The following is a 22,356-nucleotide window of genomic DNA, read 5'->3' as shown; positions in this document are numbered from 1 at the left end:
ATTGGGAAAAGCCTCTTAATCAGGCACCAGGAGATATGCCAGAAATTTCAACATGAACATTTCCCTGTAAAACAGGCTTTACCTAAATTGTCTGCACACCTGACTTATTCCCGTGTCAATGCTTACTGGAAGCATACAGAGGAGGTCACAACTTAATGAAAGGTGACTTGTTCTTCAATCCCTGAAGTCTGAGAATCATTTAAAGGCAAAGTCCCTTGGACAGCTGAGAGAGAAGTCAAACCTCTCTGCTTGCAGGCCTGCATGTCAGAATGTGTTGGCATCCCCTTAGTTCCAGATCAGTCCCCTCAAAGATCAATAGGACAGAGATTTCCTGAAATACCCTGCCTCAGGCATTAGCATCCCATTCTATTTTTTTTTTTTTTTATCCAGGTCACCATCATCAACAGAATCTGCTGAAGGGTAGTGTTACTTTTGGGTTTAGGTAATCTAGACATTCTGGCTGTCTTAGTGATAACACTATTCAACTTCTGCTATTATTCTTCTAACCCTGCATTCTTAAACATGGTACCTAAGAATAAATATATACAGTCTTGTGTATTTATAAGAGAAATTCACACATGAATGACATTTTGGCATTTCTAGTCTAATTGTGACTCATAAAAAGTTAGTCAATGCATATCATTAGGGCTTTGTGAAGGTTATTTCATGTTTTTCACTTAGCTTTAATCTGGTGCCCAACCCCCATCCCTACTTACTTTAGGACTTTTTTCCATTCTATGAAGCTAGTCATTTGTGCAGAGAGCCCATTGGGTCCTGGATCGATCTACCTATCATCTATCATCTATCTACCTACCTTCCTATAGTTTTTACATTATTGCATAATCAATTATGAAGTCCTATGATTTGCTCTCTGCAAGCAGGAGAACCAAGAAAGACGATGATATAATTCAGTCCCAGTCTGAAGACCTGGAAACTAAAGGAACAATTGCTATAAGTCTTGGTCTGAGTCCAAAGGCCCAAGAACTAGGAGTGCTGATGTCCCAGGGCAGAGGTTGTATGCCCTGGCTCAACAGAGAGAGTGAACTCACCCTTCCTCTGCCTTTTTGTTCTATTTAATCCCTCAACAGATTGGAAAGGGCAATTTTCTTTACCCAGTCTAGCAATTCACATGTTAATATCTTCCAGAAACACTCAAATCAACATACCCAGAGATAATGTTTTATCAGGTGTGTGGGCATCCTTAGCCCACTGAGGCTGGCACATTAAAAATAACCACCAAAACTACTCAGGTACATAGGAGAATCAAAGCGTGCACCACTGCCCATAAACTCTGTTGACCTGTGCACAAATTCCACTTCAGTTACCTCCTCTAGCATAGTCAAAATAATGTAAGAATGACTATCACTTCACTTAGTCATACCTACATTGTGCCTACATGTCTAACTGTTGTTAACCAAGACTTGTTCTTCTTGAGTGAAAAATGGCTATCTGCATTTCACGGATGGAATGCATTTTATTTTAGTCATCAAAATATAAAATAAAGCAAATATATGAATGAACACACTTAACACGGCTTGTTTTCAACATACAAAGATAGAGATGCAAGTATAGCTATATGCCTATCTCCATATGTTCTTAACATTTTAGAAAAATAAATTTCTCTCTAAATACTATAGTCAACATGAGATTAGAATGCGTGCAGTATAAAAGTCCTCCTCAAAACACTATTGTTGTTCAAGTGTAAACAGGTCATATTTTTCTTTTCTGAAAAGCAATTACCAATATATATTTTAAAAGCCTGCAATAATAATAACTTAATATCATAATAAAATAAGGAAATGAGGTAAAACCAAGACTGATAATTTTGTTCACATATTATTTATGGCAGTTGCTATTACAGCAAAAATAAACCAGTCCTAAAAAATTATACCAAAAATAAAACAACCTACAAAACAAAATAAAACAATCTGCATAACCAGAATTTGGAAATTATCAATTAAATTATTCTATATAAAGATAAAAATATTTTATAGCTGTTAAATGCTTACAAATGACTTTGACATGCAAACTAAAATGAATTATGATTCAAAATATTTATGTTTGTTATTTTTCAAAAAATAACACATAAAAGATACCTATAAAATACTAGAGGCCTGGCATAAGAAATTCGTGTGCAGGTATGGTCCCTAGGACTGGCCTGCCCCCCGCCACCCATCCTCGGTTCCCCGTTCACCATTGGGTGATCAGTGCCTGATGGCCAGGGGAAGGGACCCAGAAGTTGGCTGTTCCCACCCGCTCGCCAGCCCCACCCTCGCCACGGGTGGCCATCAGGTGATTGGAACCTGCCAGCCAGGGAAAGGGACCGAGAGGTGGTCAGTGCACCTCATAGGGACTGTTCAGCGGTCGTTCTGGTCGTTCTGCCATTAGGGTCAATTTGCATATTACCCTTTTATTATATAGGATTAGCATTTTATTTCAGGAATGGATGGTAAAATTACTTTATATGTTAACTTTTTCCTCTACATATTTCATATATCTACAATAAACATGTACTTTGTATTAAAAACCAACAGGCCTTACTAAAATAATATGTTTGTATATATAAACAGGGGATTAAAGAGCAGTTTTCTTTTTCCCCCCTCTAATATAGGGTTGTTGTTTTTTTTGACAGCTTGCCTATACAATAGCTTATACACTATTTTCTTCTGTCATTGGACAGGAAAGAAAATTCAAGTGAAATAATTTAGCATCCCTGTCTTCTCAAATGAGCTGAGGTTGCCTGCAGGTCTCCACATTGAGGGGTCTCACAGTGTGAAGGATGAGAGAAGTGCATCTGTCCCATTGAGAATACAAGGTCCCCCTGGAGCAGTGCTTTCTCAGCAGTCCCAGACCTTCCGGTTTGGGGCCACCAATTGACTGCTTTGAACTGTATTATTTTTTATCCCATTTCTGCTAATATCTCCAAGATTCCTGGCTCTTTGGGTCATCCCTCATATAAAACCTTAAATCCTGGAAGTAAATTATGGAGTGAAATCTTTGAAGAATATATAGTCAAGAGCAACACCAATGAAATTTAATAGCCAAAAATTATATTGACACTCTTATTTATTAAATTAAATGCATTTTAAGTAAATGCATGCAATACAAATGTCCCAATTGTCATAACAGTTTTAAAAAATAAGCTAAAATATGTATCTAATCTCAGTAATAATATAACTTTCCTGTCTACACATTTAAATAATTTTGAGTATTAGTTATATCTCTGTCCTCTTTCCATGTAAAACTCTAAAATAATTTTTTTCTTAATGTGCAATTAGAAGAGAAAACTTTATAATCCAAATAGGAATAAAATGCATTGTTTTATCATCTCCACTCAGAAATAGTTTTAAGTTAAAGAAAAAAAGATATAAATTACTTCTTAAAATTGTAATTTACAATAATAATGACATGAAGAAAGTGAACATACATGGAATGAGGGTTTTTATTTTTATTTTTACTTATTTCTTTATTTTGGGAGAGTGGGAATCCGAGTGGGAAGAAAACCACACCAATGGAAATAAATAGCTGCTTTCCACAAAGCAGGAGGCTCAGAAACAGCAACCTGACATTGTTCTGTGTATTTTTATTTCAGGCATTCAAAACGTAATGCAGAAAGTCATCCTCACACATTTTATTGTTTCCCGTGGAGGATCAGGATCTTATTTATCATTTAATGCTTCAAGTAGAACTAATTGAATTCACAGTCTGAATTAAAAAGCATGAAAAAAAGCTTGATACTTCTTAGTATTTGAATCAACTGTACTTTCATTTTCTCAAGAAAGTGCTAGGGAATGATAAAAAATAAATGAATTATTCCTCCTATTAGATCCCTGAAGACACTAGATTTGTAATCAATCAATGATTTCCTTTGTACCGGAACATCTTACTTTTGCCATTAAGATACTATTTTAAGGTGGGGGTGAAAGTAAATTGGATTATTAAGTTATATGGTTGAAATTAATCAAGATTTTCATTATCTATGGCATTGTACTGATTTTTTTATGCCTCATTTATCTTTCTTCCCTATTTTTAACTAAACTCACATCTACACACATGCACACACAGTATTGGTTGAGTTGGAAAAGCAACATTGAATTAGTTACTTTTGAAAATTATAATGCATTGGTATTGTTTTGTTTTCAGCATATTCAGGTTTATATTGTGTTCTGGGTCATAACAATCAAAGTAAACATTGTAATGACAGAAACATTTAAAGGGTTTAAAGTCAAAGTGTACCACATTTAAATCTTTAAATATAGTAATTACTTTAAATCTGCTTGACATAAGCTGATTATGCAAAACAAGAAATAGAGGATTTTTTAATGGTTAATGACAATAATATGGACAAAGGCAGTATGCAGTAAGAGAAAGGATCAAGCAGATTAGCCTCCCTGACATTTTATCTGTTACATGGTTAATATTTTCAATAAAATCAGCTTAATTTAGAAATATTTTGAAAGACAGAGCTTTAGATGTAAGTGCTAGCCCAATGGGTCAGCAGAGGTATAATTCTCATGAAGACACCGTGTTGTAGAACTTCCCCAGGACAGCTGTCAGCACTGTAAAAGCTTTAAGATCTTTCTTCATATGTGATAGCCTGGCTTGTCTAAGCAGTACTAAGTTGTGCATAGAACATAGAAACGTACCTTCATCAGCATAATGAGTTTTCTCTTGAAATGACATGTTTGTAAAGGATGAGTAAGAGACACTGGCTTTTAAAATTGAACAGCATATAGGCTAGTATGATATATGTTTAGCATTTGTTACTTTTATTACCCAACTAGAGGCCCAGTGAACAAATTTGTGCACCAGTGGGGTCCCTCGGCCTGGCCTGCGGGATTGGGCCAAAACTGGCCTTCCGACATCCCCTGAGAGGTCCCAGATTGCAAGAGGATGCAGGCCAGGCCGAGGGACCCCACCCGTGCACAATTGGGGCCGGAGAGGGACACGGGAGGTTGGCCAGCCAGGGAGGGACCGAGGAAGAGCTCCAGGGTGTGTCCAACCCTTCTCACTCAGCTGGATCCCAGCAGCAAACTCACCTACTGGTCAGAGCGTCTGCCCCCTGGTGGTCAGTGCATGTCATAGTGAGCGGTTGAGCCACCTTAGCATATCATGAGCATATTACCCCTTGACTGTTTGAAAGGCCGACCAAATGATCAGACACTTAGCACATTAGGCTTTTATTATATAGGATATAGTAGGTCCCATTGCAAAGTCAGGACATGTTTGGATTTTGGCACTCTTCTCGCATGCAAATAGGTTTTCCAAAGTCTCCAATAAGGTAATTATTGCTGTTGCAAACATTAGTGAAGGCAAATCTTTTGTTCTAAGTTTAGATTCATAACTGAAAATAATATTCGGCTTGCAGTTTTAATTCCTAATGCCTGGATCACTGACATTATCCATGTTTTTATTGGCTTTAGACATTTGCTGTGAAATGATAAAAGTACACAATATCAGATTGAACCATAAGTTACTGCCTTTTTGTCAGTCTAAACACTTGATGATCAGCAATTATTTACTGTTCAAACTAATACAGCTGAAAATAAGAGTTTTATAATGGCCAATTTCAGTCTCTCCTCCTACATGGCCTCATATCGCTTGCAGAGTTTATTATAATTCTTCTTGTCACAGTTTCTTCACTGAGCTTCCAGGACCCTATTCACAAGATTTCCCACCACTTCTCACATTATTCCTGTTCAGTCTCTCAGGAATATTCTTCCACAAGCATTTACCTTTGACCTGTTCTGTCTTAGCCTTCTCTTTACACATATTTTCTTGCTGATCTTATGTAGCACCAAGAATTTTAGCTTTTACCTCAGCCAGAGCTCTGTGAGAACTCCAGACTAATATATGCAAGTGCCTATTTGCTTTCTCTGTTTCTAATTCACCTGTCAATTTTACTCTTTCAAAACTGGTCTTCTGACCAACCTGACTCCAAACCTGCTCCAATTGCAGTGTTTCTCATCTCAGTGGTTGGCAACTCCAGACTGAAAATCTACAGGCAGTCAATTTTTCTCTTACTAATTCTTCACATTCTATTAGGTAACAAATTCTGTTGTCCCCAATTTCAACACAATAAAAATGCCAGCTGCTTCTCACCACCTCCATTGCCATCACTAGAAGTGTCTCCTTGTCCTCTTTAACCCTGGTCCTCAAATAGCCTCTGAGTGTCCTTCCTGGTCCTCCCCTTGCTCACCACAATGTGTTCTCATCACAGAAGCCTGAGTAATTCTTTCTGAATGCAAATTGAGCCATATCACTCTTCTTTGTGAAGCACTCCAATGGTTCCTCGTTACCTCAAAAATAAAAGACAGTGAGCTTACAATGCTATGCCTGTAGAACCCTACATAATTCTCTCCCCCTCCACCCTCTCTCATCATTTTCACTTTGTTCTCACTTTTTACTAACCTTTCTATGTCTCAGCTCTGCAGAAACCACACTGGTCTCCTTTTCGTCCCTTGAAAAATACAAAAGGCATATCTCTGCTTTGAGAGTTGGCCCGGGTTGTTTGCTCTGCCTGAAAAGTATGTCCTCCAGGTTATATAATGTTGGAATGATGTTTTCACCTACTTGAAGTTTTTGTTCAAATGGCAACTTCCTGGTGAGGCCCCCGTGCAAATTCATCAGAACCCCTTTGCCACGCCCCATGTCTATTTCTCATGCCTTTCTAATAAACAATTCTCTCACTAAGATATGGAAAAACTTGATATTTCACAATTCAAATATGTTCATTAAACATTCATTCAGATTGAGCATTCATTCATTCATTCTCTACTTTCTACTATCAGTAGCAAAGATTTCCTTTTTGCTTAACTGCTAACTTTCCCCCAGGAAACTAAAATAAATAATAAGTATTTTCATTCCTGGGGGTCTCTTTGAATGGTTGAGGGAAAAACCTGAGAATTGGGAGGAAAGTGGAAAGAAAAATTGGGGATTTCATTGATAATGGCATGTGAAGAGAGATGAAGATTGATTGCACTCTGGGGAGACTTCTATTGCATTTGGTGTTTTCTTTGTTGCCTGAAATGCCAGGAGCAAAGTCTGTTTCCCTGGTGGATGTCCGACTAGGACTAGACACAGACTTGCAGCCTTTCTTGGACACAGAGACAGTGGCTGAAATCAGCAAAGTTTATATGTTTCTTCTCCTTTAACAGGAAAGTGCATGTTTGTGAACACACATAATCTCTGATGGTATAGACTTTCACTATGTTTTGTTTTATTCCCAGTAGATTGAAGAAGTGCCATGTATTGCATTTGATAAAATTGTTTTAGGAATGATTTGGAGGCCTAGGAGAACATTAACTTCTAGAGATTTCCCTTTGTGTCTGTCATGCACTTCTCAGGACCCCAATTTCAGAAACTGAGATTTCAGTTTGGGAGGAGAGAAAGTTCATCTTTATTTCTGGGGTGTAGTTTTTAGGCAACCACCCCCGTAAAGTGCAGGCTGTTTAGCAAAACCCCAAGTCGGTTGTCTCTGAATTTCAACTTCTTTATTGATAATCCTACAAGACTCTCAATCATGCTGCTCACACTCACAGGTGTCAGCTAGCCAGTGAATTTCTATCTGCTGCCAGATATTGGCCTAGTAATGCCTTACAGCCTGGCAAGGTCCTAGGGATATTTGTACTTTGCCTTTGGTTCTTAGCAGGAGGGTTGTTCTGAATTTTCTAATTCACTCTACTGGGGACAAATGTTCCACATTTTCTATAATTTTAAATAATTTTCCATTTCCTAAGAAGAATACATTTTTTCCTTAGAATTTTAAAGCATTTGAATAAAGATCAGGCCAGTCAAGATTACCCACATCAAATCAGCAAAGAAAATGGAACGACTGGTGATTATTTTATTCATTATACTTGCACAGCAAGCATTCGATAACAACAACAAAAATTAGGGCAATATTAAACTATGAAAAAATAACCATCATTCCAAATAGTTTCATAAGAAAAATATCAGGTGAAGATATTCATTCATTCATTCACTGTTCATTTGCTCAGCAAATTGTTATTGGGAGACTCACCTGTGTTGCCTTAGGCATGGAACTGGGCACAGGGGGTCTAGCACAAAAAAAAGACCTATATGGATCCTTCCTTCTTAGGTGGCCTAACGTCCAACATATGGTGAAATGTATATTTCATTTTCATAAGTAGCAAAGGGTTACGCATCTTCAATTTTTAAATTGAAATAGGCCTGAGATATAATTTAGTCAAATTTTCTCTGATTACTGAAAAGGAAAAAGTTGCAGAGTGAGTTCCATTCAATTTCCCAAGGTCTCCTAGGTTGTTAGTGGATAAACACAGAACAAAACTCTTTCTTTCAACTCTCCAGGGGTTCTTTTTGTTATATCACAATGGCCCCTTAAATCAAAAGGGTACTTTGCACCATCGTTACAAACACATTTTAGACATTGGAAATAGTGATGTGTCACTGAATTTGTAGATATAATGATTGAAATGCCATTTTTTGTATATGTAACTTCAAAAACTAACAATTAAAAATAATATTTAGATTAAGTTGGCCCACTATAGTTAATCTAGTGTACTTACAGACAATTAGACTTGAAAATAGTTATATCAAACATGAATGAGCAATTCAAACATATTTTATAGTAAATATTACGTATAAATCTAGCAGCTTTTCTCAAAAATTGTTTTCTGGACCACTAAGTTCTTTCCCATTATTCTCATTATTTTAGTCATAAAAATAAAATGGTAGTTTTATATTTATTTCTATAATGAATTACCAATTTATGATATTTAAAGGAAAATAAAAGAATTACCATAAACATAGCTTGCAACTGAAATGTTATCATATATGTGTGTAACATTAGTTATAAATTTGAATTTATTTTCAATATTTGTTTGATAAATTATAAACTCTATTAGTACTTTCCCAGCTAAATTATTCTTGTTTTTGTTTTCCTAATAAAGTAAAAATATTTTTAATTTTATTATAAATTATTGTTACTGTATTTAAATGAAATAAAATAGAAGTTATATGTTCATAATATTAAGGGACATTTTTCTAATAATAGTTGCAAAAGTTTGATATGCCAAACTGTACTTTGAGTCAGTTTGACAATCTTTGCTTGCAGTGAGAACATCCTAGTATTTTTATAGAAATTAACAATAATTCATATAATCAGAAAATGGAAAAATGATGTCTTACAATGACTAGAAGAGATATATTAAATTGTTGGAACAACTATAATTGTCACTACTCAGCAGTAGAATTATTTCCCTGGTACATATTTAAGTAAAAAGTTGTAATGATGTATGCATTTTATTTCATAAAAAAAGGTTCACAATTTGCACAAATACAGAGAAAATAATGGCCCATCCTAATTTCTAACAAGAGAATGTAGAAGTTGCAATCTTTTGCTTGCATTCATATTCCAAGCAGCATATTTAAAAAGGTAATAATCTGGAATGAAGTGGAAGAATTGAAAAAAGTCTAAACTATCTTTTGTACCATGGCAATAGCTGCTAAGGACATTGTAAATAGTGAGAAGGGTAAGTTTTCTTTTTATTGCAATCCCTAGTGAAATCGGGGGAAGAACATGCAGTTCTTCTTATAATAAATAAAATGAAAGCAAGGTCTATGCTTCTCAGAACTCAATATTGGCAGAGTAAATGAAATAAATAGAAACAAGGATTTCAGCTCAAAATGTGAAATCTATGTAAGTAGCTATAACAAATTATTTATACTTTTACTGTGTATACATAAGTCATCCATTCTTTGCTCATATCCTCATGACCTTCACTTATTTTGGGAAAAAAACGTCTTTTCTAATGATTTTATTATTGGAACAATAAAGTTATTACAGTGTCACTGTGCTTGATGAACAGACATTTGAACAATACATTATTGAGAATTTTCCTTTTGTAAGTCTCTCACAGGCCACTGCAGAATGCTAGCATCTTCATCTGTTTCTGTTTGTTCTCTTTTGGCATATCCAGAAACCTGTGAGCAATTCCTAGAGAAACTTTTTTTATTTTCTGTATTCACATCAAAGTGGCAACTTTTTAATGATCTCTGAGCTAGAGAAAGCCAGAGCTCCTTCTGCCTTGTGAAACTATGAAAAGAAAGCGGGAGATATTTTCTTCTTTTTCTTAATTGCCCTCCCAAGTTCCCAAGGTCCGCAAAAGAAATTATACCAAAAAAATGAGAATTGTGAAAGGTTGATTCTATGGAATAGAGATTTTTCACTTTTTAAAATACATCGATAAAAGTGTTAGACCCCATATAGCTTCAGGTAACAAGGAAGAGTGCAATGACAGTTTTTAAAAATACATTAGTGTAGGTGGATGTGAGTGTGGTAGGGTAGAGAAAGCATGAGGATTTTGCTGAAAGTGATTCTTAGCATTGGAGTGTTGGTCCTCTTTTACAGTGGAGAATTGCGAACTCAAGTAAGCTACTTTGTATACAGGGTCTGCTGGTTTCCTTTGGTGATTTTCTGACAAAGTCACATCATTTTGACTGATTTTCTTCATTATTAAATTCTTGTCACTAAAAAGAGTGTGTGGATATGTGGGTTTTGGCAAAGCTAAACAAAATCAGGAGAAGGGATAACATTTTCCATTACAAATGTATACAGGGCTCTAAATTATTTTCTATCTATGAAGAGATAGACAAGTGCAGAAGAAAAAGGATGGACATTGGAATTTTGAATGTGAACTTTAGACATAGCATTTAATATATAGGTAATCTAGGACATTTTACTTAGATTCTCTAAAATTCACCACTTTCACCTATAATAAATATGATACATCATATGAAGTACCTCGGGGGGTGCCTGGTGCCTACATAGATGATTCTCAATAGGAGGTAGCTACTATTATTAGTGGCAAAACATATTGTTAATAAGCATATCAGTTATCTCTTGCCCCAATAATGATGCATAATGAACCACAGAACATAAGGATTTAAAGCAGCAACCATGAGTGTAATATTCTGCCTATCTGGGTCTTGCTCATCTATAATAACAAAAGCGTAATATGCTAATTAGACCAGACAGCCGAACGACCTTTCGGACATCATTCTGGATGTCGTTCCGGATGAAGCCGCAGAGGCGGGGGCCGAGGCAGAGGCGGTTAGGGACGATCAGGCAGGCAGGCAGAGTGGTTAGGGGCGATCAGGCAGGCAGGTAGAGTGGTTAGGGGTGATCAGGCAGGAAAGCAGTTAGGGGCATCAGGCAGGCAGAGTGATTAGGGACAATCAGACAGGCAGGTGAGTGGATAGAGGCAATCAGGCAGGCAGGCAGAGGAGGTTAGGGGCGATCAGGCAGGCAGGTGAGCAGTTAGGGGCTATAAGGCAGTAGGCGAGTGGTTAGGAGCAATCAGGCAGGCAGGCAGGCAAGCGGTTAGGAGCCAGTGGTCCCGGATTGCGAGAGGGATGTCCGAATGTCGGTTTAGGTCTGATCCCGCAAGGATGTGGGATCGGGCCTAAACCACCATTAGGACATCCCCTGAGGGGTCCTGTATTGCGAGAGGATGCCGGCTGGGATGAGAGACCCCCCACTCCCACCCTGCATGAATTTTGTGCACCGGGCCTCTAGTCCTATATAATAAAAGCCTAAAATGCTAAGTGTCCGGTCATCTGGTAGGTCGTTCAACCAATCAAAGCATAATATGCTAATGATATGCTAAGGCCACTCAACCATTTGCTATGACATGCACTGAGACCACCAGGGAGAAGATGCTTCGACTGGTAGGTGAGCTTGCTGCTGGGGTCTGGCCCATCTGGACTGAACGAGACAGGCTGGAAATGCCGTGGATCCCTCCTTCAGTCCCTCCCCAGATGGCCAACCTCCTGCATCCCTCCCCGGCCTCAATCGTGCACAGGTGGGGTTCCTTGGCCTGGCCTGCACCCTCTCACAATCTGGGACCCCTCAGGGGATGTTGGAGAGCTGGTTTTGGCCCAATCCCGCAGGCCAGGCTGAGGGACCCCACTGGTGCACAAATTCATGCACCAGGCCTCTAGTTGTTTATGACTGGCTGGTGGGTCAGTTGGAGACAACCAATTAGAACAGCCTCATCTGGGAAAATGTAATGTTTGCTCCACATTATCTGAGAAGTGCAATAACATAAGGTATTCCTGTATTGTCAAGTCTGTTTAGTTTGTAAACCCTCCTTGCCCCTGATGTTTCCGCCCTGCTCATTGGCCATAAACCCCACTTGTCCCTATTCAGAATTGAGCCAGTTACATATGGAAGTGTTCTTCCCCTATTGTAATAGTTTATGAGTAAAATGTATTTTAACCTCTTTGATATTTCACAAGTAAAATATTTTTTTCTTTAATCATTCGTGAAACTATTTGGTGTGGTTCTGTAATGGTAGGTAGACAGCATTATGTATCCCATATAAAAGAGTGAAACTTGATGTAAAAGTTGGACTTTAGTTAACAATTGTGTATCAATACTAACTCATCAGTTTTAATAAATATATCACATTATGTAACATGTTAATGACAATGAAATATGTGGGATGGGTAAGGACAAATTTCCCATCTCAAGATTAATTTTCTTGGCAAAGACTCTTTTCCCAAATAAGGTAACATTTACATGATTTTGGGGGCCATTATTGGCCTATATAGAATAACTTAAAAAAAGTTGCTTTAAATAATGAATATATGATGGACCCCAAAGTAGGTAATAAAGGAAAAAAGAAGAAGGTTGAAGCTTGAAGTAAACTGTTAATAATATCATTGATGTATGAAGGGAGCTGAAAATCAGGCTCAAAATTATACAAATTATTTTATGTTGAAATTATATAAATATTAATGTGTATAGATGCATCTAAAACATATCTCACAAACATGTTAGCAGTGGTTATTTCTTGGTGTTGTTAGGGTGATTTTTATTTTATATTTAGTTTATATTTATCATAAACATTAAATTTTTAAATAGCTAGCATTATTTTATCTCATATAAGGACCCTTTTTGACTCCACATGGAATTAAATCATATTGACTTAAAATATGTGAAATAAAACATGGCTTTGTGAATCAAGCAATATTATAGGGCCAGACACATAGTCCCTATTTAACTGAGGTCTGTGTCCTAAGTTAGAACAACACCAGCTTCTTAAAATAAGAGTTTGCCATTCTAGGATAAGACACCATGTAGTCCTGACTACCTGTGGATTGGAACATCAATAGTCATTAGAGGGAGCGAGTGTTACCTCTGTCAAGAGCTTAGCAATTTATTTTTCCTCACTTAAATCCTCCCTGGATTGCTGGTAGGTATCATTGTTAAGCTCTCTCTTGATCTCTGTGGGGGTCTCTGACTTGAGGCTTATGTGGTAGTTACAAAGCACTGAAAACTTCAGATGAAAAGGATATTAATGCAAAACACTAACAAGCATCACAACTATAAACGGTCCTACCATGAAGATGTTTGCTGGCATCAGAAGCTGGGAATAGGCACTTAAAATATAAAACTCTCAAAAACATTGTTTGGGAAGAATTTTAGGAAAGTGGGTAAAAAGGCGTTGCCTTGAAGTATTGTTAGTCTAATTCTTTTTTTAAAAAAAATCAAGAAAATAATTATGCAATGACCCAAAGCAAGCAACCAGATAAGAATGGTAATTTGGGGCCATATTGATTCAAGGGAATGGAATTGAATGACAAAAGTCTATGTCAGGTAAAAGACATAATTACACTGATTTCCATAGAGACATAGCAAGATGGATTTTAGTGAGGATCAATATTGACATGCTATGTTTGGAAAAAAGACAATTGCATTAGTATGTAACTTCATAATCATTAATATATTGATGAAATTAATCTGTTTGCTTTTGAAAGATGGTATATATATGCTTACTGTCTGCCATTTAGTTTTCACATAACTACAAAAATATTTGCACTGCTAAGATCTGTGAGCATAGTGTGGTCATGATGTAAACAGTCACCATGAGATAACTGTCAACGCTCACATTATTTTTCAGTGTATTATTGCCCTTAAAGGTTCTTACTTGTATTACAAAATGTTAGCAGAATCTCAAAGTAAGAGTATTCCTATTATTTTTAAATAAAATGAAGAGCATGTTCTGATCATGTTCAAGGATCATGTCTCTGAATTTATAAACATTTTAAATCCAAATGTCAAACTTAATAGTGATGTAAGATAAGCTTTTTATAATGAACTAGAGGCCCAGTGCACGAATTCATGCACCAGCGGGGTGCCTTGGACTGGCCTGCAGGATAGGGCTGAAACTGGCTCTCTGACATCCCCCAAGGAGTCTTGGATTGCGAGAGGGTGCAGGCCAGGCCGAGGGACCCCGCTGGTGCATGATCGGGGCTGGGGAGGGACATGGGAGGTTGGCCAGCCAGTGAGGGACCACGGGAGGGCTCCAGGGCATGTCTGGCCCATCTCACTTAGTCCAGTCCTGATCAGCCAGACCCCAGCAGCAAGCTAACCTACCAGTAGGAGTGTCTGCCCCCTGGTGGTCAATGCATGCCATAGTGACTGGTCGACTGTCTGCCCCCTGGTGGTCAGTGCACGTCATAGTGAGTGGTTGAGTGGCCTTAGCATATCATTAGCATATTATACTTTGATTGGTTGAACGGTCGACCAGTTGACCGAACACTTAGCATATTAGGCTTTTATTATATAGGATAGAACATAGGAAAATTTTAAAGCAGATTATGGTCAGTGGTTTAATAAAATGCAGGAATTTGGGAATATAATTTTGTATAAAATTGTAAAAAAATTAAAATCTCTTTTTAATAAAGTTAAGTAACTTATTCTCAAGTAATCCCACCCAGATATATTTTCCTAAAGTGATATGGCTGCGTGAGATCACTGTTACTTATTGCTAAGTGAGCTATAAAGATACTAACATATGTAATAGTTCAAGTGCAAAAAGCTCTTTTGTTTTTGTTTTTGTTCTTTTTTGCCAAAGGCAGTACATCTTAAACTTTAATGTGTGTAGGAATAGCTGGGAGATCATGTTGCTGACTCAGTAAATCTGGGTGGAGTCTCAATAGTCCCCAGCCCCAGCAGGTTCCCAAGTATGACTGCTGCTGCTAATTCAGAGACCACATTTTTTAGTAGCAAGGCCCCAGGGTGGATCAAAGTATTTGCTGAACAGAGTTATCATCAGACATAAAAACCATGGCAGGGAAAGCTTATGATTATAGAAAGCAAGTTAGAGTGGCTTGTAGTCAGTGTGTAGATCTTGTAGGATCTTGTAGATGAAGCATGTCAAACTTGTGGCCCACCACAAATACTCATTAATGATTACTCCTTTATTTCAGCCCTTTGTATTTAGCATGTCTCTATTGAAATAAACCTATGTTTCTATGAAAACTGGAGCTTTTGTTTTTTTGTGGCCCACTTAAACTTAAGCCTTGTTTATTTGGCCTGTGTTAGCCTTTGAGTTTGACGTGCTTATTGTAGAAGTTCACAAAAGTGATTCATTTAATGGTCAAATTGGATTTTTTTACTGTTGTTAGCTATAATTTTTAAATATTTTTTCACCAAAATCCCTTTAAAACACTGTCACTGGTAGAAATAAACACAGTACAAAATTTTTAAGGGAATGGAAGCTTTCTGGTACTTATGAAGTGCATGTGTTTAGGTGAAGAAATACGAGATTTTCTTTGTACACCTGCCAGGTATAATCTTAGTGACATAAATTTAACTTTTTTTTTCCTTCTTGAAATTTGGAAAAAATGCCAGATTTTAAGTAAATTAAAAAAAAAAGTCAAATTCATCTTTTTAAATTGTACCAGTGCAAATAAATATAAGCATCTTCAGCTTTAAAAATGTCATGGAAATCATTCACTACAATCGATTTTAAAATGTCTCTGAAGGTACACAAATAAAAGATAATATAATGGTAACATTTGGGACCCTACTAGGCTAATACTATGATCTATACATGTGTGAGCAGGAAGATTGTTTGAAATAAAAGAGAAAAAAGGAAATCATTCAGAAAGAGACAGTATATTAGAGACGTGAAAAGTGTGAACTAGCTTTGTGTCCTTGGGCAAATCATTCAACCTCTGTGCCTCCATTTCCTCATCTGTAGAACAGGGCTAACTATATCTGCTCAAAGGGTTGCTCTGAATTTTAATACATGTAAAAAACTAGGAACAATGCCTGGCAGTAAATTCTCAGTAAATGTTAGTTATTATCTGAATTTTTGCTAAAGTTAAAATTTCCTTTGTGAAGGATCAATATTCCCAAATAATATCTGAAAGCTGTCTTCAAGAGAAAAGGGTAGAATTTGGGTTTTATAATAATAGCACCCTGTTAACAATTTGTAGTGGTTTGAACTATGGGCTGTGATCAGTACTATTTGGCTATGTTCATATCATCTTTGTCGGATTAATTCTGAACACTTATTTTAGTACAGGGCAATATAAACTTTATTAGCAGAATCTGTTTTGATATAAGGACGAAAACATCATTCTAGGTTTGGGTCATTGCATCTTTAAAACCATGAAGAACTGTTTAATAATGCAGACATACTAAAGTGAGGATGTAGAAAATACTACTCCCCGCATAACTGCAGACTTGATGGCGCTACACACACAGCACATGTAGATGATTTTGGAAGTCAACTGTATATGAAATAACTGCATGTGAATTATCAGAGATATTTTATTGGGAACTATAATTCTAAAACTTGTTGCTTAGATATAAAATTCTTAACCAAGACATTTTTGTTAATATTTCTACTTACATTCATTAAAATGAAAAAAAAAATGGGCATCTAAAGAGGTCCTTTAACTTATGAGGTTCTATTTTTAATATTAGGATAGATAATAGGCTGTACTTTTTACATTTAGGGATTTTAGTAATGGGATAAGGTGCAAATAGCTAATTGAAGTAGCAAAAATGTAAAATGCATTATTCATACTGACTTTTGATAAAACCACCTTAATTGTTTGAATTATGGAAACAGCAAGTTTTATATTGATTATGGATGCAACTTTTCATGTAGGGAACATAGGCATGCTGCAGTAGAGTTTTCTGAGCTGGTGTGAAAATAAAATAGTAGTAAAGTGTCTTTAAATTGGTATAAAAAAGACACGCAAAAGATTCTATTGGATTTCAAGAAAGGCACATTGGAAGGCTATATATATTCTAATAGGTACAGTTGTTATCATTTTTTCAATTATGCATGCAATTATTTTCAGCATGAAAAATTCAGTACATTTCATATTCAACATTTTCAGAGAATTAAAATATTAGATCCCAATTTTAGAAAATTAAGAACATCCAGCAAAACAAAAATAAAAATTGAAAACATATAGCCTACTTATATTAATATTGTACACATCTTTTTAAATGTGTACATTATTTAATGTAAGACCATTCATAACTAGATATATAGGTTTGGTTCTAATATTTTTCTATGTAAAATAGGAGTGTATATTCTTAAACATTTATATCTGCATATTTCTTACTTCATTACAGTATTTGCTATGAGGAAAATTTAGGAAGCAAGTAGCGCGAAATGCTGCTAGTCTTCTAAAACAATACCACGTTGCATCCTGAAGTTTGCAGTAAATTCTGCTGAGTGACAACCAAACATCTGTTCTCAGCATCCTTCATTATTAAACAAGTATATAATGATTCACAAATGTGACAACTGTCCAATGGCCATTCGGGAAAATCCAGGTGAATCACAACTTGACCAGTTCAGAAAACATGAGCAGCTGAAATGGCTCAGACTCTCTATGTGAGAAAAATAGTATGATCCCTTTTAGGCCATTTTTAGTGGAGTCCTCTTTTTCTTGTCCTTTTGCCTTTTTATTTACCATGCAATGTGAATCACTTGTAACTCTTACAAAGGGGCTTAGTAAGGGCAGATGCTTTTCATTATTTGGTATAAAAACAAAAACCTTGCTTAAAGTCTAATGAATCACATCAGCTTTCCTGTTAGGAAAAAAAGATAATATAATGGTAACATTTATTACAACAACAACAACAAAAAAACCACAAAACAAAAATAAAAACTTGGTTCAGAAAGTAAGCAGAACCTCTCAGTGGAAATGTAAATGTTCTCTGATATCTTCCAAACCATTTAAAAGTATTTTTGATATAAGAAGTTTCAGAAGTGTTTTGGTTAGATTAGATAGGTAACTCCTAAAGCTAGTTGCTTTTTAGATAACATTTCTCATTTGGGATTTTAAATTCCAGGCACCTATTGAGCGAGAGATGAGGAATGATGAACATAGAAATAGCAATAAAAGGAGAAAGAGAGGGGAGAGGACTGAAATGAAAGGACCATGTTATCAGTGTTCCTGAAAATGTTATTGAAAAATAGTGTCTAGTAGTTTACCATTTCATATCACATGCTGATCTTTAACTACTCCTGTAAATTATTTTAGAGCCATTTCTCTTTTCATTTCAGGAAAATCCTCCCTTATCTTACCCCATTAACATGTGTAAGCAGATTAAATTCTGGACTCTGACAATTTACAAATGTACTGAGACCCAAAGTTTACAAATTTAAAAGAAGAAAAATTTGCTGCTCTTATTGCTATTAAAATTGCTATTAGAATTGCATTATAAATAACTTCTTGTCCTAAATTCTTGCTGTCATAAGATACTGATACCATTCAACTGAGAAATTCAAAGAACCTAGTAACTGAGAGACAAGGCAGGTGAATTAAAATGAAAACAAACAATTTAGAATTGTGTGTGCATCAGCACTTGTCCATATTTCAGAAGAAAACATAATTGTGTAAAATATTCCAGAATGTATAAATTCTTTCTCTAAGCAATAGTGCCTTCCATATAGTTTAGTTTTATTAGTAACACTAATTCATAGGAATTTTCCTTATGCAAATTTCTATATTTTCCTACTGAGATGTAGCCCAATTTCCATAAGGATTTAAAATATCACTACAGTCTCAAATTTTTCTCTGGTGTTACATGTGCATCTTTCACAAAATGCAACAAAATGTAACCGAGTTTTTATCTCTCTTAGTTTAGATCCTTCTGAAATTCCAAATTCTGCTATCCTAACTTCAGAATCCAATACAAGCCCTGAAATTACTGCTTTCCCCTGCTGTGTCCTTCAGTTTTCTATTTCTGAGTTTACGTGTCTTTGTCCCAAAATCTTAGTTTCATGAAAGCAACAGTTATGTCAATCAGATTCACACTGTGTTTCCTGTGTCACCTAAAAAGAAGTAATTCAATGAATATTTTGTGAATCTATTTATGTGTTAATTAATTTAGAAATTGACAATACTCAGTGAGACTTCCAAGAGTCATATAAATGTTTTGATAGCAAGTGATAGTTCTCTCCTAAATCATACTCTAATTTCAGTCCCTAGAGTTAAATGTCATAAAAATTATTTTATTACATTTTTGGAGCTATTTCATGCAGATTCACTTATTGATATATTAGAATGATACATATCTACTTACTTTGTGTAAGTGAAGAAACACAATACTCATCTAACAATTTATAAAGCACTTCAATTTTTGAAGGGCTTTATAAATATTCCATTATATAAATGAATTATAATTTATTTAAATAAGATCTTAACAATATATATGTAAGTAGTTTTCAGCTCTTGCTACTGTGTGATTTTGAAATGAACACTTATATATGCATTTTTGCTTAATTTAAGAAAATTACTATAAAGGTAAAATAGGAAGTGAATTTTAAATCTTGGTATTTAAATCTAAGTATTACTTAGTCTAGCCTCATTCTAGAAAGATTGTAACATTTTACTTTTTCATTACAGTGTCTCCAATATTATTTGTAACATGATCTTTATTTTATTTGGTAACTAGAGGCCCAGTGCATGAAAATTCATGCACTTGGGTGGGGAGGTTCCCTCAATCCGGCCTGCGCCCTCTCGCAATCTGGGACCCCTCGGGGGATATCCAGCTGCCGGCTTAGGCCCACTCCCTGCGGGATCCGGCCTAAGCTGGCAGTCAGACATCCCACTGGCAGCCTGGGAGCCCTCAAGGGATGTCTGACTGATGGCTTAGGGAGCGGGCCTAAGCCGTAGTCGCACATCCTTAGCACTCCCGAGGAGATGGGAGAGGCTCCTGCCACTGCTGCTGCGCTTGCAGCTGTCAGCCGGGCTTGTGGCTGAGTCGAGCTCCCCCTGTGGGAGTGCACTGACCACAAGGGAGCAGCTCCTGCATTGAGCATTTGCCCCCTGGTGGTCAGTTTACGTCATAGAGACTGGTCGTTCCCAGGCGTTCCACCTTTAGGGTCAATTTGCATATTACCCTTTTATTATATAGGATCATTGTATTTTACTAACCACATGTAAAAACAAAACCTGATCCTTACTTCCAAAAACCTGCCCCTCCTAGTCCTGATAAAGGTGGCCCAGTGGTGTCAGGTTCTCACCAGTTTTTATCAGGTAAGTAGCAAAAGTCATAGGACGGAACCAGATGAGTTCAATCCATGTACATATTATCACTAGAGTTGATTTTATTAATTACGGAAAAAGAAAAACTATCCCATGGTTATGATTAGGAACATATATTTAGTATCTGTTTTTTAAAGTACTGGCTTAACTTATAAAATACAAAAATACATATGTTCATATACTTTCTCTTTTTACACCAAACATAGGATAAAAAAGTAAATATGTGGAGTTTTGTTGTTGGTGATGAATGTAGGAAGCACAAAACAGTGAATATGTACTTTCTGTATTTTCATGTGAAAAATATAATCATCAGAATAAGTAATTTTCATGAGAAGGGTTGGTTGGAAAATCTTTGGTTTTGTGTCAATATAAAGTTCTTTATTTTTGTATCTGTTGTTATGTGTTTTTTTATTTTCCCCACAAGCACATATGTTTATAAATGATTGGTAATATTGATAAAATCAAATATTGGAAATGATTGATTAAAAAATATCAATGGGCTGTTAAAAACATTGTGGCAAGTCTGTCATATACTACCAATTAGTAATAATTTTGCCTATCAGGAAAGATTTGGCAGCTTATGGAAATATCAGATGTCAGTGAAATTTCATTGTCAAGCAAAAGCTTGACTACAGTGGAGAAAAATTTTTGTTGCTTAAGGGATGAAACACTTCTGAGTTCTGCATATATGTTGGACTTTGCTTTCTTGATACAAAAAATATTCACCTATTACATGACATGACTTTCTCTATAGGCATGAATTGGCCCCAGCTATACTTACTAAATTATCTGATCTCAAAGAGAGGAAAATGTCATTAATTTAAAAATCAGCATGCTGCTGACTTCTCCAGATTTAGGGGCAGGGAAGGGAAGCCAACTACTTTAAGCATCTGACAGAATTTTAAATAATACTTTTGTGCTTAACTCTTTCTTGTTTTGTTTCTAAGAGAGAGAGAGACAAAAGAGAAAATACTACCAGAGCAATTTGACAAGAATGAAGTTATTCATGACATAAATGAGGAAAATATTTCAAGGCTCAGCAGGCACCATTAGGTATTTAACCGGGGAGAAAAAAACAACCAAACAAACAAAACCCTAAATGGCACTTTGCTCAAACTGCCACTCTTTGAAATGTTAAAGTCAGAAGATGATGGGAACTTTCCAATACTTGAGGATGAGCTGCTGCAGGCTGGAGTCAACAGTGATAAATCCCTGTAAAATTCTAGGCAGATGGAAGATTTCAGATATCGGGAATTTCCGCAAGGTGCGTTCTTAAGGTCATTTTTTGTTTAATGTTATGTTTTATGTTTTAGTGCTTCATTTCATTCTGCCTTTTGGTTATATGGACTATGTTTTATTCACCTACCTTCTGTGTGCATGTTTTAGTTCTGGTGAAAGAAAAAGCCAACCTCTGTTTTTAGTTGTTATACCGTTTACCTTTATGCCTTGTGGAAACAAATGGAGGTCAACCAAATGCGAAAAGAAAAGGCTGTTTATTCTGAGTTTGCTACAGCAAGGGAGTCAGCCATTGCTATCCACGTTTTGGCAGAGACTCAAAGGCAGGTGGAGGAGGGGAGAGTTTTCTAGTGGAAATCAGGGGAGGTCATGGCTGCCCTGATTGGAGGCTGTTGGCCTGGGCAAGCTGGAGGAGGGCTCACTAGAAGTGGGTCATCTTTTGTGTTTGGTTAGAGGAGAACATTTGATTTTCTCTGGTTGGTCCTAAATTGGAAGCAGGGACCAAAAGTAGGGATGCTGTCAGTGATGAATTACACCCTGGCCATTTTTGGCTGATTGATACAGAAGTTATCAGTTAGCTTCCTGGATTGTTACTAGAGATATCACTCTGTCTTTCTGCAAGTCTGGCCAATAGCAGGCTGGCTTTCTGGGTTCTTTATTGTGGATGAGGGGCTGGTTTCCTGGGCAGGTTCATGCAGATGTGGGTCAAAATTCCCTCTTTATATATGCTCTGGCCATTTTCCAGTTGTATACTCAGTCGCT

The sequence above is a fragment of the Plecotus auritus genome, assembly GCF_963455305.1.
Source record: "Plecotus auritus genome assembly, chromosome: 7".
Taxonomy (NCBI): domain Eukaryota; kingdom Metazoa; phylum Chordata; class Mammalia; order Chiroptera; family Vespertilionidae; genus Plecotus; species Plecotus auritus.
Note: the sequence above shows the minus strand (reverse complement) of the source record.